Below are 22142 nucleotides of genomic sequence, written 5' to 3'. Positions count from 1 at the left end.
GGGGGTGGGGTGAGGGAGGGGGCAGCGAGGGGGCTAGGGGCTGAGGGGGAAGCGAGGGGGTGCAGGGGGGCGGGGTGAGGGAGGGGGAAGCGAGGGGGCTAGGGGCTGAGGGGGAAGCGAGGGGGCGGAGGGGGACCAGGGGTGAGGGAGGGGGAAGCGAGGGGGCTAGGGGCTGAGGGGGAAGCGAGGGGGTGCAGGGGGGCGGGGTGAGGGAGGGGGCAGCGAGGGGGCTAGTGGCTGAGGGGGAAGCGAGGGGGTGCAGGGGGGCGGGGTGAGGGAGGGGGCAGCGAGGGGGCTGGGGGCAGTGACTGGGGCCGGCGCTGGGGGGCTGGGGGCGCTGAGGGGGGAGAGGGCAGGGCGGGGACGGGGCGGGCCGCCTCGCGCAGCGCCGCGGTGGAGTTGAGCCCGGGCTCGGGCACGCGCGGCTCGCGCCGGGGCGGGCGGGCTGCAGGCGGCGGCGCGCGGGGCGGCGCGCGGGGCGGGCGGGCGCGCGCGGCTGAGGCGGCGGAGCCGGAGCCGGAGCCGGAGCGGCGGGCGGCAGCATGCGGGCGGGCGGCGACCCCGGCAGCAGCAGCCCCGCGGTGAGTGAGGGAGGGAGAGCGAGAGCCGCTCGTGCGCCCGGCCCCGGCCCGAGCCGGCGGGCTCAGCTCTGCGAGCCGCCTGCGCCGCCGCCTGTTGAGCCGGCTCCGGAGCCCCTGCCCGGGGGCGACCCCCGCCCTGCCCCGGGGAGCCCGCCCTGCCGCGGGGGCCCAGAGCGCTGCGGGTGGGTGGGTCTGTGCCCGGCCCCCTTCGCCGCCCCCGGGGGCTCGCTCCCCTTCCTCCTCCTCTCCCCCCTCCGGGGGCTCGGTTCGGGCTCGCTCCCCTTCCTCCTCCTCTCCCCCCTCCGGGGGCTCGGTTCGGGCTCGCTCCCCTTCCTCCTCCTCTCCCCCTCCGGGGGCTCGGTTCGGGCTCGCTCCCCTTCCTCCTCCTCTCCCCCCCCCTCCGGGGGCTCGCTCCCCTTCCTCCTCCTCTCCCCCCCCCTCCGGGGGCTCGGTTCGGGCTCGCTCCCCTTCCTCCTCCTCTCCCCCCCCCCCGGGGGCTCGGTTCGGGCTCGCTCCCCTTCCTCCTCCTCTCCCCCCCCCTCCGGGGGTTCGGTTCGGGCTCGCTCCCCTTCCTCCTCCTCTCCCCCCCCCTCCGGGGGCTCGCTCCCCTTCCTCTCCCCCCCTCCGGGGGCTCGGTTCGGGCTCGCTCCCCTTCCTCCTCCTTCCCCCCCCCTCCGGGGGCTCGCTCCCCTTCCTCCTCCTCTCCCCCCCCCTCCGGGGGCTCGGTTCGGGCTCGCTCCCCTTCCTCCCCCCCCTCTGGGGGATCGCTCCCCTTCCTCCCACCCCCGGGGGGCTCGGTTCGGGCTCGCTCCCCTTCCTCCTCCTCCTCCTCTCCCCCCCCCCCTCCGGGGGCTCGCTCCCCTTCCTCCTCCTCTCCCCCCCCCTCCGGGGGCTCGGTTCGGGCTCGCTCCCCTTCCTCCTCCTCTCCCCCCCCCTCTGGGGGCTCGCTCCCCTTCCTCCTCCTCTCCCCCCCCCTCCGGGGGTTCGGTTCGGGCTCGCTCCCCTTCCTCCTCCTCTCCCCCCCCTCCGGGGGCTCGGTTCGGGCTCGCTCCCCTTCCTCCTCCTCTCCCCCCCCCTCCGGGGGCTCGGTTCGGGCTCGCTCCCCTTCCTCCTCCTCTCCCCCCCCTCCGGGGGCTCGCTCCCCTTCCTCTCCCCCCCTCCGGGGGCTCGGTTCGGGCTCGCTCCCCTTCCTCCCCCCCCTCTGGGGGATCGCTCCCCTTCCTTCCTCCTCCTCCTCCCCCCCCCTCCGGGGGCTCGCTCCCCTTCCTCCTCCTCCTCCCCCCCCCTCCGGGGGCTCGGCCCCCTTCGCCCCGGCTCACGTTTACGGCGGGAGCCCCGGTCCGGTCCGGTCCGGTCCTGGGCAGGGCTCGGACCCGGGTCTCGAGCCCCGCGCCGCGCCCGGCTCCCAGGGCCCGCGGAGGCGAGCCGGGCTCCCGCGCGCCCGGTGCCCCATGGCAGGGCCCGGCCCTGGGCCGCGCTGTCTCCCGGAGCCCGGGAGCCGAGCCTGCCCGCCTCGCAGCCGAGGTGCTGCCTCGAAACCCCCTTTTACCTTTTACCGGAACGCGTAAATTTCTCTTAACCCAAGGAAACAAAATACAAAAAGCTCTTTAATCACAATGGAAACTCCATCCTGAACTCAGGTCTCTGGGAAAAGGATTACTGTGAAGCCAGGATCTAGGACTGGAGTTTAGCTTTGTCAGTACTGTGGCGTTGGTTGGCTCTTCACAGCCTCCTCTTACATGTTTTTGTATTTCATTGTTGAAATATATGCTGTACGTGGACCGTCCAGCAAATCAGCACCCCTTTCTAAGGTTATTCTGTTTGCTTTTGTTGGTTATTTATGATTAAATGGCTCCTGTGGACTTCGTTGTACCTGATTGTAACTGTTGTATATTTTTTTCACCTGTGTATTTTAAATCCTGTTCGGTTTTTTGGCAAGTACAAAACTCTTGTTTATCAAATGGTGGCCTTGGCTGGTTTGCAGCGCAAGGAGCAGGGACTTTAACAGGCACACAGTGAAATGGCTGTAAAAAATCCTCTCCAGTTTTAGTCTTCGTAATTTTTTACCCTTTTGAAAACTAGTTTACTTGGAAGGACAACAAATGAAACATTCCAGGTACAGATTACCTTACAAGAGAGGAAAGTGTATTGGTGTAATGAATCTTCAGTTATTAATGAAAATGGCTGAGTGACCTTTCTCTGTGGAAGAATGTACCTAAGTCTTCATGGTTTTGAAAAGTTCATCGTTTCCGGTTTCATATAAAATTTTCTTCCATTGACACTTTTGACAGGTAAGGTGTACACATCTGACTGACTTTACCTGGGGTGCCTATGATAGGAAATTTCATAGAAATGTTGCCTTTTCTTCTCCTCCACTTGGAGACAAATGTTCAGAAACAAAATTTTGAATTTCAACTAGGTCTACTACCAAGCAGTCTGGAAAAGACTGACACCACTCTAGTTGTAACCCTCAAAAACCAGATACTTTCAGAATGGCTTCTTCACCCTTTCAAAGGGCAAGGAAAAGTGTTGGGCTTTTTATCTTCAAAGCTTTGTTCTTTCAACTACAGATGGATTGAGAGAAAAGATAGAAATACAATGGGTTTCCTGACTTTGGTTATACTGGTTTGTGGTTTTATGCTTTCAGATAGCTTTAGAAAAGTGCCTTCTTGTTTCAAAGTATATGATTAGTGATTTAAGCTATATATGGGGTAATTAGAAAACTACCTAAAACACATTTTTGCAGTGACAGTTGGTTTATTAGCATTTATCATTTTTCCTTCAAAGAAAGAAGTGCATTAAAATGAAAATGAGTTGTGAGCCTCATACTCATGCTATTTGCATATTTTTTTCTGTGATGAGGGTCAGTGGTGATCACTTTCTGCTCCTAGAATAATATTAATGGATGATAAAGAGAAAAATGGTATGAACTCTCTCTTAATGTTACGAATAGTGGTGATGGTGATTCTTAAGTATTCAGTAGGTTCTTATGGGTGCTAAGAACAAAATGGTTTTGATAGTAATTCTCAAAGGCCTTTAACAAGGAGTGGAAAATAATGAAAAAATTCCCCTCAGAGTTAGAGATGAGATATTAAACGATAGTTGTCTATATGATGATTTGAAACTGGAAAAAATCTCTTTAAACTCCCAGCTATATCCCCTCCTTTTTCTCACAATTTATTCTCAAAGGGGCTCTAAAGTAAAATGCCTAAGATTCCAACTTTTGCCCCCTATTGGACTGGTGAAGTGATCTGTAGATCAGAAGAAAAAGGCCCCTTTTTAAAATGCAAATGGTGTAGGTACTTAGTGAGCAGTCTCCCACTCAACCTGTTGATTTGTTTTGTTAACAGAGCAGAGAGTAGCAGATTGTATGAAATCCCCAAACCTCTGAATTATCAGGATCTAAAGTAGCATTTTTGGTGTTTAGCTTCTTGTAGTTTTTAATCTTCTCATGGCGGGCTATATGGCAGTGCAAAAGTGTAAACCATGAAGTCACAGTATTGAATCAGAGTTCAATTTAGACTTAAAAAATGTAGCTAGAGGAATTATTAATGTGGAAGAGGAAAAACTTATGCTGAAAATTAATGCATTTAACGTTCTGAAATTTCCAGTATCTTTAAACCGTTTCTACACTCTAACTCGGCATTTCAGTTGAAGTTTAAATGCTTAGCACAAATTTAAATTTATAAAAAGTATTTCCACACTATTAAACCAAGATATAGTCATGTAGAAGAAGATGGATTCTATTTCCAGGACACTGATTGTGGCAACTGTTTTAAAGCATTTTGAAGATCCATATTTATTTCAACTATCACAGATGTAACTAAATTAAGTTGTACTGTCAATATCAAATAAAATGCTCTTTTGTCACATATAGAATTGAGTTTTAAAGAATGATTTATTCTGGAGATGTGCATTTTGTTGAATATTTGCTGGTTTGGAACTCTCCAAAGACAGTTAACTTGAGCAGGGAAGGCGAGCAAATACATTCTCTTTATATTGCTTGTATAACCACCTTTGTTAATTTTTCAAAGTAAATGTCAGAGATATGACAAATTTAATTTCAGATTACCAAAGTCCCACACTGAAAATTACTTTGCTTTGTGACTGGTCACTAGGGTGATTGTTCCAAATCTGCCGACTGGTTTTAAAAACAGCTCCTTATGATAATGTGGGAAATGCTTGGCTCACAAAAACAGTTTTATGATGGGTGTCAGTGTACTTTAATCCTAATTTTTATTACTTCTTCCAGGGTGGCCTTTTATGGGTCTGAGAACTTATTAGTGATATATCCATACGTTTAAGGGTACAATCAGCAAACTGAACTTTGTAATCAAGAAATAAAAGCTGCATATCACAACAGCCAATCTCTGACCTGAATGTCTGGTAGATAGTCTCAGGTTCTAATGTGCTTTTAACCCATTGGCTTGAAGTGTGGTTTTCTTGACATGTATCCATCTTATTGCTGGAATAGGATGCACCATGAACATTCATACTAAGGAGTTAAAACAGCTTATGGCTGAAGAGTTAATGCATCACTTCAGCTCAAAAGGTTTTTATAATTCAGCTTAGTTACAAATATTGCCATCTGTCATTTTCTTTCTATGTGCATGAACATAAATGTATCTTGGATAGATGTACTGTTGTGGTTCTTAGCAAAATAATAAAGCCTTAGTTAAGGTTTTATTCTGATGCATTCTGCTACTGAAAATGTAAGTTGTTGGGAAATCAAAGTGGTTGTGGATTGAGAGGTGTCCAGGTATTTTTAACTTATTTTTTGCTTATGGGACTGTTTTTGGGTATGTTTGGACTAGGTTTTGTGCTTCTGCCAATGACAGTTGCCTGAACTTGTGATTATAAGCAGAAAGATCTTGTGGGTAATGGAGAAGAAATGTTTTCCTCTTTGTGTCCACATAATGCAGGGCTGTGGGAAGAGATGCTTAATGAGGATGATTATTGCTATGTCTGTGGCTTTCTATAAATCCACTTGTAATGGAGGCTTTGTACAGTTACTTCTGAATCTGTACATTTAAACACTGCAAATAGCAATAATGGAGCCGGCTAATAGCAGACTGTCAAGTAAGTGCAATCCTTGTGATAACATTCAGCCATAGATCTCAATTTAAGTATTACTTTTACCAGCAAATGTTTCTTATAGCAGTTGCTGTATTTGTAGTTTAAAAAAACATTTGTTGCGGCCTGTTTCAGCCTTACTTTCTTGAATCTTCACTAAATATCGAATTAAAAACAGGTTTTTCTTTCTCTCCGCTCTGTCTTAGGGAGACTGTAGACTGTAGAACAGATTCAGATTGTAGAGATTTAACAGATTCAGAAGATCTGCAGTTCAGCAGGAATTTTATTTGTTGTTCAGAGACTACTAGTAGCCCAGTAGGAGGAAGTTTAGTAGCCAGTTTAAACAAAAAACATGATTCATATGTTTATTCATATGACATAATATGCAGCTACAGTTTTTGCAATTTGGTTTCCATGATTATGAATGAAAAGTTGAGACGTATTTCACAATAGTATTGTACAATAACAAACCCATCAGGCATTTGTTGGATCAGCTAAATGCCACTAGGCAGCAGTTTTATCTGGTCTTGTTAGTACATTATAAAGGGCAAACCTTTGCATTTCAGTTTTACAGTGGGTTTTAAAGTGCCTTTTAGAATCCAGGCTTAAGAGTTAAAACTACTTCATTCCATTATGCAACTTACACACACACACACATAGAACTAAGATGGCAGGGGAAAATGCTGATGTTATGCTAAGACAATACAGAAGACTGTAAAAATAAACTATCCACTTTATATAAGACACTATCAACACATTACTGTGTGTTAGGTAATTTGTGTAGTAGTTTGTAAGTTAAAATTGCATTCATGCACAGCTTAACTGTATGTTAAGAAGGTTTCTTATAGTTGTCATTAATTTTGATGATTTGGATGCAGTTCTTAATAAGAACTTACTTGTTATGCACACCGGTCTTTCTGATATACATTGAGGTGATCTGTGGGGACGTCTAAAATACTTTTCATTTTGGACATATTAGCACACTTTGTTTGCAAAAATAAGTTTCATGTCCACAAACTTTTGTACAGTGTTCAAATGCGAAATATACATTTCTTCTCCGGTAGAAACTTGTAATTTTGTGGTGAGGTTGCTAACTGAAATTTCTTATCTTGGAAAGTATTATGTAATTTATGTACGAAAACTGTCAAGAGCATGCAGACTACAAATCCTAAAATTAAAGAATGAACCACGACATCAGTGCTTTAAGAACATAAGAATGGCCATACATGGTCAGACCAAAGGTCCATCCAGCCCAGTATCCTGTCTACTGACCATGCCCAATGCCAGGTGCCCCAGAGGGAGTGAACCTAACAGGCAATGATCAAGTGATCTCTCTCCTGCCATCCATCTCCACCCTCTCTCTGACCAACAGAGGCTAGGGACGCCATTCCTTACCCATCCTGGCCAATAGCCATTAATGGACTTAACCTCCATGAATTTATCCAGTTCTCTTTTAAACCTTGTTGTAGTCCTAGCCTTCACAACCTCCTCAGGCAAGGAGTTCCACAGATTGACTGTGCGCTTAGTGCAGAAGAACTTCCTTTTATTTGTTTTAAACCTGCTGCTCATTAATTTTTATCTTATCTATACATACACTTTAAATGGAATGTGTACTTCAGGCAAATAATATGAAATTCCCTTGTTTTCTTTTCTCATCTGATGTCGGGTGAACTTAATGAAATGGTACATGTGGACATTCATGAGGCATCACTGGAAGAGCCTTAATGAGAACAGGAAGTAAGTGCTACTTGGTTCTGCAATTTGTGGTGGTGATGGAGTAGTATCTTCTCTTTGCATTTGGAACTTGGTCCACAGTGTTGTGGATGTCTTAGTTCATTCATTCAGTTTATTATATAAAATGGTGACTTCTTCAGTATATCAAGAATACTTTCTCTTTTCTATTACCATCTTGTATAAGTATACATGCTTCATTTTCTTTCGATCATCTACATAAACGTCTTTCATTGTTTGGAATATTAACCAAGAAATCAAGCCTAGAATCTTGCCAAACTCTTTGTGAATACATTTCAAGCAATGTTATCAAAGTGAATACCTAACACTATTCAACAGGGTTAAGGTGCAGTAATTGCAGATTAAAGGGGAGGGAACTACTCTCCCATTGGAGTAGTGTGAGTTTTAATTGTAGATCTTTCATATTTACGTATTTTTCACGTATTGTGCTCATGATATATTGTTGGAAATTCCACAGAACTCTAGTGAAATTGACTGCTATCCTCCAAGTTTTGTGGTTAGTCTAGGACACACATGAAAAAAGTTTTAGAAAAAGACATAGTGGTCATTAGTGGACAGCAAATTACATATCACTGCAGTTGGAGTATGGATGCCGACATGACTGACTTTGGGCTGTGGAGAGAGAGGAAGAAAGTCTTGTATCAATAAGATAATAGTCCCCCTCTCTATGGCTCTGCTGAGATTACGTCTAAAGAACATCTAAACTATGGTAAATTTTTCTAGTCAGAAAGCAAATCCTACTGATTTGGAGGCTAATAGGAAAGACTGGTAGAGTGGAGGCCAACAGTGTCCATGGGCAATGCCTGTGTGAGAAGCTAATGAATGGCTTCTTGGAGAGTGGTGTGTATTAGTGCATCATGCTGGAAGGACTACCCCTGTTTAACCACTGTATCTAACAGGTGGTAAATTTTGAGAGCCCTGTCCCCCCATCGCTTCTTTTCTAAAATATCCCTGAACCATCCTCATTACTCATCCCACTCCTCCGTCACTCTCTCTGTTTTCCTCCTTTCTCCGTTATGGGGAACGCATAATTCACTAGTATGAGTCTTCACGTCCCATCTCTTCTGGGAGATGTGATTGGCAAGTGCCAGAAAGTTCTTCTGCAGTCTGTGGAAGGTCTGAGATCTTCTGTGACTCTTACTAGAGACACAGGGAGGGGAGCCTGAACATTTGCTGTTGTTTAATACTTGTATACAGTGTATGGATGCACATTGTGCTTTACAGAAAGACACTCCCTGCCCATTCAAGGGGCTTACAGTTTGGGAACCTTCTCTTTTCCTGATCTTAGGGTATTGTTGGGATTTTGGGTGCTGGGCTGTGAGGTTCTCCATTGCTTTGGAGAGGAGAATGGGAGTAATATACATAGAAAATCCTGGTTGGCAGCAGAACTGGAGAAGCACCCCAGAGGACCGGGTCAGGCAACTAGCAAGGATATCTCTCGTCGAATTCTGTCACCCAGTGCAATCCTCTGTATGGCAAAAGCATGGAAGGAGTATTCTCAGCAAAGGGTCAGAATGCATGCAGAGTAGTCTTCTGATCCTTGTCCTTCAGTAAGCATATAAACTTCTAGGATACAGCCTTTCAGAAAGCTATTTATTTTTCAGCACTAAACTCACAGTTGCAGCTGACATGTAGGTAAGTACTTTCTTCAGGCCTTACCTGTGAGGAGAGGAATTATTTAGATTGGCACAAGGGGGCTATAATTGGGAGTTGCGGGATGAAATTGAGCAGAGGAAAAATGTAAGGTCGAATATGTGGCTTCATGTCTCAAGGGCATTGGTAGAACGCTATCGCTTATTTAAGCAAAACACTGTTATATTTACTATGGAGAAGAATCCTGTATTGGGTAATAGGCCGCTACCATTTATAACTTGTAAAATTCCTTGGAGTGTTCCGCATTGAACTTCATGAGTTTCCTTACACTTATGTTCTAGGGATAACATTCAGCTCTGTCTCTAACACCCATATAGGGCAGCTGCTTGAGGTTTTTTTTTCCAGTGTCTGGCTTCTTTGTGTTTCGTTTTAACAGATGAAATCAACTGGGATCCTTGAGCTTTGTACCTTTGTGCAACAGGAAGTTATTAACATAGGACACTTGATTCTTGAGTTTGGTTCTCTCAAGCCAAACATGAGGAAATCTAAGTTAGACCTTGTGGTGTGCCTGGAAGACCACTCTGCCCATGTTTTCTTGGGATGAGGGTGGAAAAGGGGGTGGTTGTCTGAAGAAGTTTATATTTCTCATTTGTGTGGGATAGTTTTTGGAACTGTTGGTATGTCAGTTTGTAAAATATATATATATATATTTAAATTCTGCATGTGCCTAGAGATGTTTTGATAGGTTCACTATATAAACTAAAGAGTAAATGAGTCTGAGAGGAGGTATAAAGTGAAGGGATAATGTTGTCCTTATCTTTGATGCTGTTATGTGTATATATTTTATGATGTGTGTTTAAATATGTAGTTTGTAAAGCACTTTGGGATCCTTTGAGTTGAAAAAACACTATGAGCTTGTCTAAACTGGCACTTTACAGTGCTACAACTTTCTCACTCGGGTGTGAAAATACACCCCCGTGAGCGCTGCAAGTTTCAGCACTGTAAAGTGCCAGAGTAGACAGTGCACCAGTGCTGGGAGCCACACTGCCAGCTCTGGGAGCTATTCCCCGCGTGGGGGTGGCTTTTTAGAGTGCTGGGAGAGAGTTCTATGCCACGACTACACAAGCCACGTTAAAGTGCTGCTCTGGCAGTTCTTTAACATTGCCAGTGAAGACGTGCCCTGTGGGAATGGTGCTGGTTGTATACCACAGGAAACCTGTCAGATTAAATGTGTTACAAAGAAACTGTATATTTATTTTGTCTAATATTTATCAAGATATGACATATCTCTAAGGAAGAAAACCTGATAATATGCTCTCTGAGAGAACTTTTTAGGTGCGTATTACTTCAAATGTGAAATAGTTATGTTTGCTTATATTTTGTTAAAGGACTATCATCAGGGCAAAAGTTGAGGTTTTTCAAAATATAAAAACGATAGAAATGTTTCAATTAAAAAACAAATCCAAAGGAAGGTTTTATAAAATACAAAGATTGCAAAGGAAAATCTGTAACTTGTATCATGCATAGAACTTGAAAGTGAAAATGATTAGAAGCTGATAGTGAACAAACCTAAGAAATTCAGTAGTCACTTTTCATTGTCCAAGCAGAAAGAAATGCAAAAAGTAAATCGCATAAATAGTAAAAATTAGGGTACTAAAGCTATCAACCTGTAAGCAGGAAATAATTTCATACATGTATATAGTTCTGTTGAGTTTGGGACTGCTTACATGATTAGGGTCTTAATTATATTTTTAATAAAACTTTTGTATTAATATAAGGTAAGTGAACCCATTTAAAAAATTTTTTTTTAACTTGTCTGTTTGAAGTCTGCATTTTTGACTACATTTTAGCTATCTGTTCTAAAGGTGAGTTGGCCAAATGTTGGTTGCTGAGTTGAGACATTTCTCTCTTTAAGGTACATTAATTTTTCTCCCTCTGTGGAGAATTTGATTGAGGTTCTGTTTCCTTGTGCTAATCTTGTTTCTGGGTAACTTTCAATTACTGCAGTGTTAGATATGAAAAAGAATAAATGCATGGGAACAAGTATTTCAGCAGATCGTAAGGTTATGGATTTAGTTTTCTGACATCTCTTGCTATTAAGATAAAAATGGTAAACTTTTGCAAAAACCTGATTGTTTCCTTTGGACCTGAGAGAATGAAGTTTCTCTTTCTAAAATTGTTACTTTTCTCACTGGTTTTATTAATTTGCGTGGTTCTTTCTATTTATTTATTTATTTGGTGCTTGGAAGCAAATTCTTCCTACAATCAGACGGATTTAAAATAGGATATTCCAGAGTGGTTGTAGTTGCTTCCTATCCCATTGTAAAACGAATTTTAAAAATCCCCCTGCCCTAAGTTTAATCTCGTTCCCCGCCACATTTTACAATCTATGTCATTTATGAAGCTGAGAAAAGTCTTCACAATTTTACTTGATTTTATGCTGTATCCTCATCCCCTGCTCTTCATCTGTCCAGGTCTTTAGGCTGTAAGCCCTTCAGGTTTGGGATTCTCTCTTTTTTTGTGTTTGTATAGCATCTAGCACAATGGGACTGTGATCCTAAGACCCCCCTTGATGCTAATTGGCAGAGTTCACTGTTCTGTAACAGTAACTCTTTTTATCATGCCTGACAAACTCACTACACTTAACACTTTGCTGTCATAGTAGTTATCTATAAAGAATGTAATGTGAGATCTTAAATGAAAGCTAGGATTATGCTGGTCATTAATATCATTATGAAATGTATGTACAGATTATATTTAAAAAGCTATGCCTGTATACTGAAAATATATCCTTCTAGTTTGTATTCAGGTTTTACTCCCCAGTAGAGGTGAAAAACTGGTTTTGCCAGACAAAGGGAGGTATTTTCAGATGTGTAGGTTAACCATTGTAAAGCCAACACAATGGAAGATCCATTTACATGTGAAAGTCAACAGGAAAAACTGGTCAACTGGGGAATGTGAAACAAACAGGAGTCTGGGAAGACAAGTTGGAGCCGGCACCCCAAGAAGAGAATCACAGAGGTCATCCCATCTTTGGGGGAGAAAACAATGTGTTTGGGAAATACAAGGATAAGCAAAAAGACATTGGGAAGCAAAAAGGACAGTGCTTTTTGTATTCATCAAAGTTGAATCCTGACCATGAAGCGCTAGTGATGCTGGGAGCTTGCTTTAGGTGAGAAAATGTTTTAGGCAAGGATTTTAGAATGTTAACTTTAAGTTGAGGAAGCATCCTTTTTGTTTTGCATGTGATCTTATTATCCTTGCTCACTGTCTCTTAAATCTTAATCTTTGTAAATAAACTTATATTTGTTTTCACTATAAGTAGATTCCAGTGCTGTGTTATATAGGGAGCTGATTCTGAATTGTGCCAGTCAAGCTATGTATACGCTGTCTCTTTGGGGAGAGGTTACCGATAATTACGGTGAGTGTCGAGTGATTCCCTGGATACTCCATGGGTGTGCTTCTGTGGAGATCAGGGAATACATCAACTGTAACCTGCAAGGCAAAGCAGGGGCTAGCAGAGTCCTGAGGGGAGTGCTTGAGTGGCTGAAGGGCTTAAGAGTGTGAGGGAGGTGAATGACATCCAGCTATCGCAAATAATACTCCTCCTTGCTGGAGGCAGAAGGGTAACATGGTGATACTCAATCCAGAACACCCTGAGAAAGTGTTAATAGCACTGCAATCCTGATTGGGGCTTTTTGGCAGGATCATAACATAACTAATACTGCTTAGAATAAAATAAAATTATTTTCCCGAAATTTTGCATTCCACACCTTGTTGTAAGTTTTTCTGGGAATTCTGAACACTTCCCTAAATTTCACTTTTAAACTTATTTAAAAACTTTTTTGGGGGTTCTTAATACCTTTAGAAGGGTTCAAAATATTTTTTTTGGGCCATGATGAAATTTGCCTTTTAATAATTTGGGGTGGAGGGTGTTTTTCAGCATTACAAGGTGTATTATAAAACCAGCTTTTGATATCTCTTACTAAGGCCAGGTTTGCACTAGAAAAGATTTAGTGGTATAACTACACAGGCAAACCGTCCTGGTGTAGATGCAATTTATACTGGCAAAAAAGTGCTTTATCTGTTATAGCTTACACCACCAGTTCTTGAACTTTAGCAACCCAAGGACCCCCATTTTGATTTAAATATTTTCACCCCCATTCCACCCCTGCCCCTCCTCTTCCCCGCTTCTTTTTGCGGCGTGCAGGAGGCACTGGGAGGGAGGGGGATGAGTTGATCAGTGGGGCCGGAAGCCCCAGACATGATTCCGTCCCCTCCCCTGAGTGTGCCCTGTTCCTGCTCCTCCTCCCTCCCAGCGCCTCCTGCACACCGCTGAACAGCTGTTCCCTGGTATGCAGGAGGCACTGGAGGGAGGGGGAGGAGTTCATCAGCAGGACCAGCAGACCCCCAGGGGTCCGTGGGCCCAAGTTGGAGAAATGCTGGCTTACACCAATTTCCTGAGTAAAATAAAATATACTGGCAAAAACAGGGTTATTACTATTTTTTTCCCTGATATTGCATCTGTGCTAGAGTCTTTGCTGGTATGGAAATATTACAATTACATTGGCATAAAAGTGCTTTTGCCGGTATAGCTTGGTGAAAGCATCTTTTTGCCTGTAATAAGCTGGAGAAATGGTCTGCACAAAGTAAAATACCTCTAATCAGTTTAAAGTAGTGTTTTGTTTCTATTTTTCCTTGTTTCCTGCACTCTTCTTTGTTACCTTGGGCTACTACAGCCTGGGTCACTCTCAGAGCTGTTTTCACCTGTGTACAGTGCTATATAAGAGCATGACACATGCCTTGTGACAAAATTGTAAGAGTTTTATATGTGTAAAGTATTAATAATTACGCTTAGCTCTTACTATACTTATAAAGCTCTTACAAACCTCAGTGACAAAATTGTGTTATTACATTAACTCATACACCTGTATAATCTCTGCATATATCTTTGCTAATATTAGGGAGCAAAGGGAGGTTGGGTGGTATAAACTAACTGGAGTAAGAGTAAATTCTGTGGCATTGTATGTTAGTGAGCTACAGGCTGCATGGCTTTCTATTGATTTCCAGACATTATAATGTTTTGTACTTTTTAAAGCTGTAGAATTTTTCTAAAAAAGCCAGTAAGGGGTTTCTACAGGAGCTCAGATACAATGGTGATTGGGGCCATGAAAGTAGTTAGATACAGAACAGACCATTGTCTACTTCTTGAAAAATAACCTGCCCAAAATCACAAGAATCAACAGTCTGCCCACAGTGACAATAAGAACAAGGGCTTTTAAATACACAACAAATTATATGTTTTGCTCTGTTCGTTAATTTGCAAGCTGTGCAGGGGATGGGACCATGTGCACTTTATCTGTACTGTGTGGTGCTGAACATGTTAGAGTGCTGTAAAATATTTAATATGAATTTGTTCTAGTAGTGAAAAATACGTTTGTCTGTAAAAATAAATCTGAGTTAGAGATGGATTATTCTTAATTTATTAAATTTTAGTTGTATTTTAGAGATTCTTGTCATTAAAGTATGTCTCCTTTAGCAAGTAGGTCAGGTCTGTACTGCCTTTCCCTGTTTTTCTTTTTTCTTTTTCTTTTTTCCTCTTTATCACTAAAGATATGTGTGCTGTTTTTAGATGTGATCAGAAGCATTAACATTTCAGTTTGGGTTTGGTATATTGTCGTGACAGCTTGGTGCTGTAACTGGCTAAATAAGTATGTAATGTAGCAACTGAGGGGCAAGTGTTCTGACTCGAGCCTGTTGTGAAATTATTGGTTTTCTGTGTATCTTAAGTGAGTTGACAGTCCGCTAGATTCTAATTGCACAGTGTAATTAAAATAAACACTATAATGGTAATCATTTGTATATTTTTGCCTTTGGCTGAAGTTTTAAATTAGAAACTGCTATACTTTTGGTGAAAGTAGTTTTAATATTATTTTATTTTATTAGGCTGCCTGTTTCCAGTCCAGTAGTATTTCTGTGAGAGTGGATAAAATATTGCTAGACAGACTCATTTTTGTTTTTTTTTTACCTAACAGTATATTCTAGAAATAGTTATTATTGCTTTTAAGAAAAACTGCCACACTTGAGCGTTTAATTCCATTAGACTCAAGCAGTCACTGATGAAGTGAATAAATGACAAGTTATATATAGATGTAAATTTGCAATTATTTACTTCTTTGAGGGAAAAATAACGATATTTTGTTTCTGTCCAATGACTAGTGTTGAAAATCAAAGCAACATACCAGATGTTTTTCCTAATGACTGCAGTTCAAGGTCTCTTTTGTATGGAGGAGTGTTTGAACGGAGTTTGGCTCCTGTCTTTGTAGTTTCTCTTGCTTGTTAGTGCAGCACTTCTCGAACTGTTCTGTTCAGCAGACCACTTCATGAGAGAGTTCAATGGACTAACTCCCCTTCCAATCTCCTGTTGCTTCTAAAAGTGCTTCATTCTGTGGGTAACTGGTAAGGGATCTATGGGGTATAGATGGTTCATGGCTCAGAGTCTGAGAGCCTCTGTTAAATGATCTTTTCAGTTTATGTAATTTAAATAGGTATGCTGTTTTTCGTAAGATATTGACTGATAGTGATGTGTAGTTGGGAATTTATGCAAGTGAATGATTAGCTAGTGCTGCTAAAGTTCTGCTCAAGTCCTAACCTGTAAAGGTTCTGCTGTCCTAGCCTTGTCCTGAAATAAGACCCTGCCTACTATGGAAGTAACAACAGTGTTTAAGGGTCATAGTACAATTTTCCAGAAAGATATAGGCGGGAATATTTTAATAACACAGTTGAGAGAAAGTTCCTTTTCCAGGGAAACAACGAGGTCACACAGTTGTTGCTAGTATGCTTTTGGACAGCGTGGTTTAGACCAAGGATGGGCAAACTTTTTGACCTGAGGACCACGTTGGGGTTCTGAAACTGTATGGAGGGCCAGGTAGGGAAGGCTGTGCCTCCCCAAACAGCCTGGCCCCCTCCCACTTCCTGCCTCCCTCAGAACCCCCAACCCATCCAACCCCCCCCCGCTCCTTGTCCCCTGACTGCCCCCCTCCCGGGACCCCACCCCCATCCAAGCTCCCCTCTTTCACTCCCTGTCCCCTGACTGCCCTGACCCCTATCCACACCCCCCGCCCCCTGACAGGCCCCCCGGGACTCCCACACCTATCCAACACTCACGTTCCCTGTGTTCTGATGGCCCCCCCCCCCAGAACCTCCGCTCCCTGACTGCCCCCCGGAACCCCCTGCCCCTTATCCAACGCCCCGCTTCCTGTCCCCTTACTGTGCTGCTCAGAGAAGCAGGACTGGGAGCCGCGTTGCCCGGCAGGAGCTTGCAGTCCCGCCACCCAGAGCGGTGGTGGCATGGTGAGCTCAGGCTCTGAGACAGGGGGGACAGCAGGGGAGGGGATGGGAGCTCAAGGACCAGGCAGGAGGGTCCCGCGGGCTGGATGCGGCCCTGGGTCGTAGTTTGGCCACCTCTGCTTTAGACTGTATTTTAGTGAATTATACGGCAGTTATTGTGACATGACAAACCGATTAGGATTAGAAATCTCAATACTAATCTAATTTATGACACAATTGAGTTTTGAATCTGCATGTGGAGAGCTGTAGTTTGTTAATCCACTGCATCATTCGTTCTCAAACAGGGGTACGTGTAGCCCTGGGGTACACAGAGGTGTTCCGGGGGTCAGCTCATCTAGATATTTGCCTAGTTTTACAACAGGCTACATAAAAAGCACTAGCAAAGTCAGTACAAACTAAAATGTCAATGACTTGTTTATACTGCTCTATATACTATACACTGAAATGTGACATTTTTGTATTTTTAGATCTCATTTTGTAAGCAAATAGGTTTTAAGTGAGGTAGAACTTGGGATATGCAAGACAAATCAGACTCCTGAAAGGGGTACAGTCGTCTGGAAAAGTTGAGAGCCACTGCACTGCATCATCTAGGTCAGAGTTGCCGTAGATCACCATAATGATGGGGCTGTTTAGTCTTGATGTTAATTAGGGTGATTTTTCCCTCCTCTTTCTTACATTAGGGCTATGTCTACACTACCGCCTACGTTGGTAAAACGTATGTCGTTCGGGGTGTGAATGTTCCACAGTGCTGTATGTATAGACATGGCCTAGGTTTTTAAGGTCAGGCTTGACAAAGCCCTGGCTGGGATGATTTAACTGGGAATTGGTCCTGCTTCGAGCAGGGGGTTGGACTAGATGACCTTCTGGGGTCCCTTCCAACCCTGATATTCTATGATTCTATGATTCTAGGTTAAAGTTCTCTCTACTTCTAAGATGTTTATATACTGCTTCTATGGCAAGAAGCTTTCAAATTTGCTTGGTATGTAGAAAAAAACCCTTGAAGAAATTAAGATAATTCTTGGATTGTATAGAGATAATGAGAAGAGTCAGGTAAAATATATCAGAAAAAAGATCTTGTGGGCATAACTGCTTTTCTTAAAACAGAGAAACTTGGCTCAAAACAGAAAAACATTTTCTGTTGAATCGGATTGTTATTCCAAGATCTCCAAATGATATAAAAACATAATTTTTAATACATTCCTGAAAGGAGATTTTATCTGATTCAGTGAACATTCAACACAAGTTTATTCTTGAAATCCATTACATACCTTTAGAAAGATGTTTTAAAAAAACTCCACCAGCAATCTTGGTCTGAGATTTGACTGGGCAGCTGGGCATTAGGGAATTTTATAGTTTTATTTTTATAATGAAATTGTGTAGAATTAATATTGATTTATTGTAGCAGCTTGCTATCACCACTATATCTAAGGCTTGCTTGCTAGTTCTGCTTTTATAGTTGTGCCTCTGCATACTTCCTCAGTTAAGATCTGTTGTTGCAGAGGTGAGGGAGTAATGGGGGCATTTTATTATTTTTAAAAATTAATTTTTGAAGGCTTTATTACCTGACTTAAGTTCTTATCGGGCTGAAAAACAGCACATAAATTCTTGGGGAATAGAGGCAAACACTGGTAGAAATGGGTTAAATTAAGCTGTATGTTAATGATAGATTTATTTCCATTTTCAGATATACTTCTTAAAAAACAATTTCTGCACTCAGTCCTAGTGTAAACTAGTGTATTTTTGTTTAAGACATTTTAAATGTTTGGGTTTAACTGTGAACAGCAGCTATTGTCCATTTACGTTTCTCTTACCATACATATTTACATTCCATATCAAGGGTTCTATCAAAAATCCCATCGACATCAGTGGGAGTCTGATTGTCAATACTTAATATCTCAGTGTTCAGTATTTTATTACATGTTGAAGAATGGTTCGTTCATATTGATGTAAAACAGTTTTTTTTTTCTAATACTATTGGGAAAAGTAGGAATGTGACAAGTACTCCATTCTTGTTTGCTTTATATATGAACAGTTGTCATTTCCCGGTATTTTAATTTAGTAAATAGTGATCCAAGGAAAAAGCAGAAATAATGAACAGTTCTTGGTGATGTGGCAGTTAAGCTGATTGTTTTTGAGCGCTATTTGCAGATGTGTCAATGCAATGTGTGGACGGTCAGCATTTCAGTACAGCTGGTCATGCTTCATTTGGTAGGAGGCCAAGTTTTAGGTTTTTTTTGTCAAATTTTGCTTTTATTGTGAAGTCTCATGTTGTGAATACTGGAACTTCACAATGCATATTTTGCACTGACTACTTCTGCAAAAACTGTTTCCATGTCACAGATATTAATGGAAGAAGACTGTGGGAATATTAAACAACATTCTCATTTTCTAAAACAGCCTTGCACAACTTTATTCACCTACTTGCCAGGATAAGTAAATTTTTGGTGGTTGCAGACCAATAAATTATTATTTTTAATTGTAATTTTCACCACGATCAAGTCTGGGCAAATAGACTTTATTTAGTCTGGTAAATTGATATGAAAATTTTTGCAGGGCTGCCCTGAAATATGTAGAAAAAGCTGTGGGTAATCTTATTACCTCATCTCTTGGGGTAATACAGCTGTAGGCTACGCAACAACCAGAGTGATGAACTAAGTGAAATTCTAGCATGCCAAAATGTTCTAATTTAAATAACTTCTCAGAAAGAAATGTGTCCAACAAACTGAACAACTGCTGTGAAAACACGTAATTCTGTTGCCAAAATTTCCTGCTGAACAGCCAATTTTATTGCCAGCAAGTATTTATTTTACGTCTCTTTAGTCTGCTTACCATTGGTTTGACCAATATTTCAATAGGAAAGTTGCTGTTATATTCTGCTAACCCAGAGTTTTGTAGCAGTCATTGCAGTTGGCTAGAAAGTTGGCCATTTTTCGCATTCAGTTTGCAGCTCAATTGCAATAGCAGCTTCAAGAAGGTAGAAATCCGTATAAGATCCATGTTTCACATGACCTCATTTTAGTTTGATACCACCTGTTATGGTGCCAACGAAACCTATCTAAACATTGGCAGCATTACTGAGCAAATCATGGCCATATATGTGATAGTAAATCAAAAATGTTTCCGAACCTTCCATTGAGAATTCATATTTCAAGACTATTGTTGGTGGGAAAACAATACAATAATCTTTGTTACTGATTTATCAGCATTAGTTGGCTACTAGTTGGCAGCCAGTATCAAGCGGAGTGCCCCAGTGGTCGGTCCTAGGGCTGGTTTTATTCAACATCTTTATTATTGATCTGGATGATGGGATGGATTTTACCCTCAGCAAGTTCACAGATGACACTAAACTGGGGGAAGAAGTAGGTACACTGGAGGGTACAGATAGGGTCCAGAGTGACCAAGACAAGTTGGAGGATTGGGCCAAAAGAAATCTGATGAGGTTCAACAAGGACAAGTGCAGAGTCCTGCACTTAGGACGGAAGAATCCCATGCACCTCTACAGGCTGGGAGCCGACTGGCTAAGCAGCAGTTTTGCAGAAAACGACCTGGGGATTATAGTGGATGAGAAGCTGGATATGAGTCAGCAGTGTGCCCTCATTGCCAAGAAGGCCAACGGCATATTGGGCTGTATTAGTAGGAGCTTTGCTAGCAGATCGAGGGAAGTGATTTTTCCCCTTTATTCGGCACTGGTGAGGCCACATCTGGAGTATTGTGTCCAGTTTTGGGCCCCCACTACGGAAAGGATGTAGACAAATTGAAGAGAGTTCAGCGGAGGGCAACAAAAATGATTAGGGGGCTGGGGCACATGACTGTTGAGGAGAGGCTGAGGGAACTGGGCTTGTTTAGTCTGCAGAAGAGAAGTGAGGGGGGGATTTGATAACAGCCTTCCACTACCTGAAGGGGGGTTCCAAAGAGGATGGAGCTCGGCTGTTCTCAGTGGTGGCAGATGACAGAACAAGGAGCAATGGTCTCAAGTTGCAGTGGGGGAGGTTTAGGTTGGATATTAGGAAACACTATTTCACTAGGAGGATGGTGAAGTACAGAAATGGGTTACCTAGGGAGGTGGTGGAACCTTCATCCTTAGAGGTTTTTAAGGCCCGGCTTGACAAAGCCCTGGCTGGGATGATTTAGTTGGGGTTGGTCCTGCTTTGAGCAGGGGGTTGGACTAGATGACTTCCTCAAGTCTCTTCCAACCCTAATCTTCTATGATCACAACACAGAACTCTTGTATCTTTGAAACCCATGCGTTCCATATCACTGGAAGCACTGTACTATCCACCTGCCAAACCTTTTTGTCTCTCTTTGTATCCATTATTTGTCAAATAGTGATAAATATCAAAGAGATATTAGCTACTTAAACCCTAGACACAACACAGTATGTTTGCAGGATATATTGTACTATCTTATTCCCTACTCTGAACTACTTCAGTAACTCACTGTATTGTGCCTAGGTAAAGATGCTGCATGCTGTTTATGCTGCAAATCTAACCATGTTTAAGCATAGCCGTGAAATATTGTTACAGCTAAACCCTTCTATAACATTTTTGCTTACCTTTGTGAACAGAAAGTAGTCCTTTTATAACCGTATTACAGAACCAAATTTTAGCGTATGTTTGTTTAAAACTGTCTGTGCTAGGCTTTTCCCACCCTAAAATTTCGTGCCATTGCAATTACTAGCGAAAATGCTAATGTAGATGAGCTGCTGGTGTTATGACTCCTATACCATCTAACCTAGAGGTCAGGGTGGTTAAAAAGTTGATGGTCAAGGCCCCTTGTCTACACTGGGACTCCCATCGTTGCTATTACCTGTGGAGTTGCAATGCTGGTAGTATTACGGGTAAATTTTAGGGGAGGAAAGGCTCATGTAGAAAAGGACAATTGAGGTTATAATATGCTTCTGTAATATGGTGGTAACGTTTTTCTGTCTACGCCGGCAAGAAAAAAAGCATGTTTACAATATGGTTCGGTTGTGTGGATTTTGTGTGGCATAGACAGGGTTCTACTCTGAATTTCCTGATTTTAGTTGACCCAAGCCCTGCTTAACACATTGATTGGCACACATAAAATGAATTAAACGTTAGCTAACTGCTAGGTCTCAAAATGTAATGGTAAACAGGGAAACATCATTCTATGGGTGCATTTCTAGTGGGGTCCCACAGGGATTTAACATTTTTAACAACAACCTGGAGGAGAACATAAAATCATCACAGATAGTTTGCAGATGACACACAAATTTGGGCAGTAGTATATAATGAATAGGACATGTTGCTGATACAGAGCGATCTAGATTGCTTGATAAACTGGGTGCAAGCAAACGTGTTTTAATATGACTAAATGTATACATCTAGGAACAAATAATGTAGGCCATACTTACAGGATGGAGGACTATATTCTGGGAAGCAGTGACTGAAAAAGATTTGGGGTGATAGTGGATAATCAGCTGATCATGAGCTCCCAGTGTGATGTTTCGGTGAAAAGGGCTTAATGCGATCCTTGGATGTATAGATAGGAATCTCAAGTAGGAATGAGAGAGGTTATTTTACCTCTGTATCTGGCACTAGTGTGATCGCTGCTGGAATTCTGTGTCTAGTTCTTGTGTTCACAATTCAAGAAGGAGGATGATAAACTGCAGAGGGTTCAGAAAAGAGCCACAAAAATGATTGTTTAAAGGATTAGAAAACATGCTTTATAGTGATAGTTTCCAAGAGTTCAAATTTTGCTTAACAAAGAGCAGGTTAAAGATAGACTTGATTACAATCTGTAGGTATATACATGAGGAACAATTATTTGATG

The 22142-nt window shown here is 42.7% G+C and overlaps 1 protein-coding gene across 8 annotated transcripts in view; it reads left to right on the top strand.

Annotated features, from left to right (window-relative positions):
- Nucleotides 1-465: 465 nt before the first annotated feature.
- The window catches only part of PTPRF (protein tyrosine phosphatase receptor type F), a 622833-nt gene continuing 601156 nt past the window's right edge, over nucleotides 466-22142 (top strand). For 7 of the 8 annotated variants that reach the window (XM_084635810.1, XM_084635808.1, XM_084635807.1 and 4 more), the window contains exon 1: nucleotides 466-581. The gene's annotated coding sequence lies outside the window, so the exon portion shown is untranslated. The remainder of the gene's footprint in view (nucleotides 582-22142) is intronic. The other variant, XM_084635804.1, reaches the window with a different exon arrangement.

Source organism: Lepidochelys olivacea (genome assembly GCF_965140295.1).
Source record: "Lepidochelys olivacea isolate rLepOli2 genome assembly, chromosome: 8".
NCBI classification, from domain to species: domain Eukaryota; kingdom Metazoa; phylum Chordata; order Testudines; family Cheloniidae; genus Lepidochelys; species Lepidochelys olivacea.
The sequence above is the reverse complement of the archived record's forward strand: the minus strand, read 5'-3'. Positions and strand labels throughout refer to the sequence as shown.